Below are 6,000 nucleotides of genomic sequence, written 5' to 3'. Positions count from 1 at the left end.
AAAGAAAGACAACCATACAGTGTCTAGACATCTAAGGAATGATGCAAATGTTGTGAAATGGCTTTCTGTGAGATGTTCTATGAACAAGACAACTGTCAGGCATTTGTGTGTAAAATATGGATACTGTACTAAACGCTTGGGGGACATGTCTTGGAGATTTGAGATAATAAACTAAGTATTGATCATTATTTCTATCAATAATCACAGTATTATTTCTATCTCCTGGTTTTGGGTGAGAAGCCCACACCACATCTCTCTCCAGTAAAAAGCAATGATCCTGGTGGATTTGACATGATTACTACTCTTTACAGGGTATATTGATTCCTTTTGTCCTCTGAGACATAACATTTAATAATACAATAATAAAACATGGTAAACCTTTAGTGGATTGTTCATTGGAGGAAACGGGGAGGCATAAGATGCAGTATATTGAAGGAAGATTTACACATTCAACCAGGTTAACAAAAGGAAGTAAGGAAATACTTGTAGAACCTGTGCTGTAGGGGCATCATATTTCAAATCAAATAAATTGTATTTGTCACATGCGCCGAATACAACCTTACAGTGAAATGCTTCCTTACGAGCCCCTAACCAACACTGCAGTTTATAAAAATACTGATAAGAATAAGAAATAAAAGTAACAAGTAATTAAAGAGCAGCAGTAAAATAACAATAGTGAGACTATATACAGAGGGGGTACCGGTACAGAGTCAATGTGCAGGGGCACCGGTTAGTTGAGGTAATATGTACGTGTAGGTAGAGTTATTAAAGTGACTATGCATAGATGATAACAACAGAGAGTAGCGGCAGTGTAAAAGAGAGAGGGGTAATGCAAATAGTCTGGGTAGCCATTTGATTAGGTGTTCAGGAGTCTTATGACTTGGGGGTAGAAGCTGTTTAGAAGTCTCTTGGACCTAGACTTGGCGCTCCGGTATCACTTGCCGTGTGGTAGCAGAGAGAACAGTCTATGACTAGAGTGGCTGGGGTGGCTTATTTCAGTTTCTTTGTTTCTATCTGTCCCTCACTGTAGCGCTAGCTTTTCTAGAGCATTTCCTCTCCCCTCCTCCCTCTAGTTAACAAGTCAACATCAGAAGGTGTGTTTCAGTTTGGTCACATACTGTATCTCACATTAGCAAGCTAATACATCTTACTGTATCCAGGGGACTGATTGGACAGCTGGAGTGATTTTGGTTAGAGAGAGGAGTGAAGAGAATAGAGAATAGGAGAGAAGAGCATAGGAGAGAAGAGAATAGGAGAGAAGAGAATAGGAGAGAGAGAGAGAATAGGATAGAGAGAATAGGAGAGAGAGAATAGGAGAGAAGAGAATAGGAGAGAAGAGAATAGGAGAGAGAGAATAGGAGAGAGAGAATAGGAGAGAAGAGAATAGGAGAGAAGAGAATATGAGAGAAGAGAATATGAGAGAGAATAGGAGAGAGAGAATAGGAGAGAAGAGAATATGAGAGAAGAGAATAGGAGAGAAGAGAATAGGAGAGAGAGTATAGSAGAGAGAGTATAGGAGAGAGAGAATAGGAGAGACGAGAATAGGAGAGACGAGAATAGGAGAGACGGGAATAGGAGAGACGAGAAGAGAGAGAGAATAGGAGAGAGAGAGAATAGGATAAAAAATTATAGGAGGGAGAGAAGAGAAAAGAGAGAATAGGTGAGAGGAGAGTAGGAGAGAAGAGAGTAGGAGAGAAGAGAGTAGGAGAGAGAGAATAGGAGAGAAAAGAATAGGAGAGAGAGAATAGCAGAGAGAGAATAGGAGAGATAGAAAATAGGAGAGAGAGAATAGGAGAGAAGTGCATAGGAGAGAAGAGAATAGGAGATAGAATAGGAGAGAGAGAATAGGAGAGAGAGAATAGAAGAGATAGAATAGGAGGGAAGAGAATAGGAGAGAGAATAGGAGCGAGAGAATAGGAGAGAGAATAGCAGAGAGAGAATAGGAGAGAGAATAGGAGAGAGAATAGGAGAGAGAATAAGAAAGAGAGAATATGAGAAAATAGAATAGGAGAGAGAGAGAGAATTGGAGGGAGAGAATACGAGAGAGAGTATACGAGAGAGAGAATATGAAAGAAAGAATAGGAGAGAATAGAAGAGAGTGAATAGGAGAGATAGAATAGGAGATAAGAGAATAGGAGAGAGGATAGTAGAGAGAGAATAGGAGAGAGAATAACAGAGAGAGAATAGGAGAGAAGAGAATAGGAGAGAGAGAATAGGAGAGAGAGAATAGGAGAGAAGAGAAGAGAGAGAGAATAGGAGAGATAATATGAGAGAGATAAGGGGGTATGAAGTATGAGGGTTGACCCTTTGCCAGTAATTCTGTCCAGAAGTAGACTGTTCACCATTTACATTCTTTGAAAACAAAGCCATAAACTGAGATTAATTAGCTCCACATGTTGATAACCCCCCCCCAGCCCTCATTTTTGTCACGGGGGTCCCCTATTGCAAACTGGCCCTGCCAAGAACATAGACTGGAGTAATAGAGAACACCCATAGAACATTTCATTCTTTTGTAAAATCATGAGAGATCATGAGAAATGTTGGGAATTTTAACAGGTGAGATTTTGTTTAAACTTTTCTGTTTATGAGTTATTTTGTTGGCGTGTATCCAACATATTGATGACATGCTCCATGGCAATTATAGAGATCAGTATTCTGCTGCTGCCGGCCTTTACAGATGCTATCMGTGTGGTCAAACAGCCTGACCTCAGAGCCACACAAAACATACTTGAGTTTGTATTTCTGAAAAGAAAGAAAGACATAGTTAAAGAAAGAAAGAGTCAAAGAAAGGGAATGTCTCAACATCTGCCTTGCAGCTGAGAGGATTTTGGAGAGAGAGCGAGACAGCAGGAGAGAAAGGAATTAAACATAAATGGGGGAAGGGGGGGGCTCGGGGAAGGGTGGGAGAACAGAGAGAGAGAGGAGCCAAAATGGCAGGAGTGGAACAAAATGGCAGGGGTGAGGGAACACAAATGCATTTACTTGCTGAAGTCAGACAGGTTTAATACCCCATGCCATTCACATCTGCCCTCCTGTGCCCTGCCCCTATTGGTTTAGTTTGGCGATTAGGCCTTGTCTTGGTGCACCCACAGCTGCAGAGAGGTCAGTAGTGGCAGTGTTTTAGCTTGTTACCTTGGAACTCACAGCACTGAAGTACCCCTTCCCTTCTTTCCCCTTGGTTGGCTGGTTGTGTGGCTGGCTGTGTGGCTGGCTGTGTGGGGGGCCCAGCTGTCACTCCTACAGGGCCTGACAGTAATCAGGAGAAGTGAGTGCTGAGGACGTGTCAACAGTAACAAACCCTGCGCTTCGTTTAGGCCAGATTAAGCAGATTGCTCATTGCCAGTGACATAATTTAGATGAATGGTGGGTGTAATCCATCAGACGGGTGTGTGGGGGGGGGAGAGGAGAGAGAGGGGGGCCAGGGAGTACAACCCTCTCAGTGCCTAGCTGCTAGTAGAGATCCCATTACCCTACACCTGTTAACAACACCAGTCCTGCAGTGTAAACAGTAAAGTGATCGCTTTATCGGAGAGTGGGAACAGGACAGGAGAGGAAGGAAAATAGAGGAAAAGAGAGAGCGGTTTAGAGAGATGGAAAGATGGGAGGGAAAAGTGAGGAAAATAGGTGTTTTCTTCTGATTTGGGTGTTGGAGGGACTAGCACCTCTGGACATGATGGATGAGCTTGGGCTCTGGAGAGACAGGTCATGGACAGACGCAGCCACAACGAAACATGCGCCTGACACTGGGGCAACAGGGACATCTAGTGGCCAGGAGCCAGGAGTCAGGAGCCAGGAGCCAGGAGCATACAAGACCTATAACATGTTCCACAGGGATGTGCTCTGTGTGAGTAGAAAATGACAGCGGTAAGACAGAAGCAGATGAATACCTCCATTTCAACTTCAACCTGGTCCTGGATAAATATCACTCTGATAAGTCAACGATTACAGTTACTGTGACTGCTAGAGAGGGCTCTTGACCCCACGATGTAATTAATGGCACACAAAGTATTATATCTGTTGAAAACCATGTCAACATCCTTAAAGCAGTGCAAGACAGTATCAATGTAACAGACTACAATCAATGAGAGGCAGTACTACAGTTCTCCACAACAGCCTTAAGTATATCATAGTAGTATTATAAAGTAACAGCAGATCTGCACCAGACACATGATAGAGATCCGTGTAAATATACTGCTGGGAGGTATTGTAGAATGTTCCGAGTTTATTTCTCTCCCCTGGCTGAACCGAGGCCCTTGTGACTGAATACCCAGAGCAATGTGTTAGCACTTACAATTAAGAGGAGCCAAATATGCACTGTGTGGTTACTCTAATGGGAGCTTCATCTGCACACACACAGAGCTGTTGGAATTATTCCTGGTTTTGTGGATGTTAGTGGGACTTTTTCTTCAAAGGTACCAAGTCTCAGTTGAAGCATATGATTATATGAACCTGTAGATTCTAGTGTGAAACAAAAGATAAAATACTGACTGCCAGCTAAGGCATTTTGCCTGTAATTGGTAATTGCATTTGTAGAGATTAGCAACAAAATAAAAAAGCCCAAACTATTTCATATTAACTTGTAAATAGTTATACCACCTCAATTTATTTTTCCATGTGGAAAAAGCATGTATTCCCCAGTTTAGAACATCTCCCTCCTCATAGCCATGAAGGTATAGAGGCACATATAATTGGACACTCCTCTCATTGCACTCTGCACTCTCCCTATCATCTCCCCTGGCAACAACACACACACCACACTAGGCGTACAAGTAAAAGTTTGGACTGAGTCACCTGACTATTCCCTCTAGACAATGCTAGCTAAAATACTTCATAAAGGCTTCATATAATCGTTTTTCCAGTCCCCCCCCCCTACTCTGAACATTGTGTCTCTAACGAGTCACGTCCATCTAGCAATTATGATGAAATTAAAGCTATTTTCCATGGCCAGTGTTTGCCTCGGTAATAACCGCGGTGAGATAGGCTTCATTCATTCAGAATTTTAGTTCAGCTAAATTCCTGTCACATTAGGCAGAGGAGCAAAATCAGTGTCACTCAGATATTCCACTTAATGGTTTGGTGACGGCCTGGGATTTTTTCTCTTCCTTTCGCAATCCTCCTAACCCTAGCTCCCCGCCAATTACGCCTTTTAATCTATATGTAGATAATGGTGCCCAGGACCTCCCTGTTGAAATGTCAGGTGTGAAGAGGTTATTAGCTAACTTTTAATTACTGTCCATCATTCAGCGCCGTGCCTGATAGATTGGGKCTCTCTGCCTGTCCGCTTATCTAGCCTCGCTATGTTGGCTGAACGCAGGGGTAAAGGTGACAGTTTAGAAAGCACCGGGTCGCTGACTTAATATCACCATTTTTACACAGGACTTTGGGGTGGGGAGAAATGAGATGAGGAGGAGGGGGGAAATGTAAAAGGAAACGAGACAAATTGTGTCGAATGGTATAATGGAGGATATGAGGAGAGAGAGAGAGATAAGGAAAGGGGGAAGGACATGAAGGAAGAATGGGGGTAAAAAAAAAGAAGGTTTGTAGGGAACAGCTCTGGAGCAGCATCTCTAGCCTCAGGTGAAGTTATGTTCCAGGAGGTATAGGTAGATTCATTCTATGATCAGTGGTTCAGCCATACACATTTTCTCATTCAAATAATTCATTGCAAATAAAACTCATTTTGGCAAGTTTAAAGTCACATGCAAGGTGCACCATCCATCTATTCATATAGACACATACACCTGCCCTTCACTGTCAGAGAGAGATCACGCTGTTCTTAGAAATTACTTTTAAATCTCTCGCTCTCTCTCTGACCATTTCCCTGTACTGGCCTGGTGTAAAAGCCCTTATTGTACTTAAAAAAAAGAAAAAAACATTCATCCTCCCCAATACTTCTAGTCCTAAAGCCCAGAATAACATGACCACTGAGGCTCAGAGCTCTGTCTGTATCCATTAGCAATTTAACAAGCTGCAGATTACTTTGGCTAAATTTATGACACA

Source organism: Salvelinus sp. IW2-2015, linkage group LG15, assembly GCF_002910315.2.
Source record: "Salvelinus sp. IW2-2015 linkage group LG15, ASM291031v2, whole genome shotgun sequence".
NCBI classification, from domain to species: Eukaryota; Metazoa; Chordata; class Actinopteri; order Salmoniformes; family Salmonidae; genus Salvelinus; species Salvelinus sp. IW2-2015.
This window is presented reverse-complemented; position numbering follows the sequence as displayed.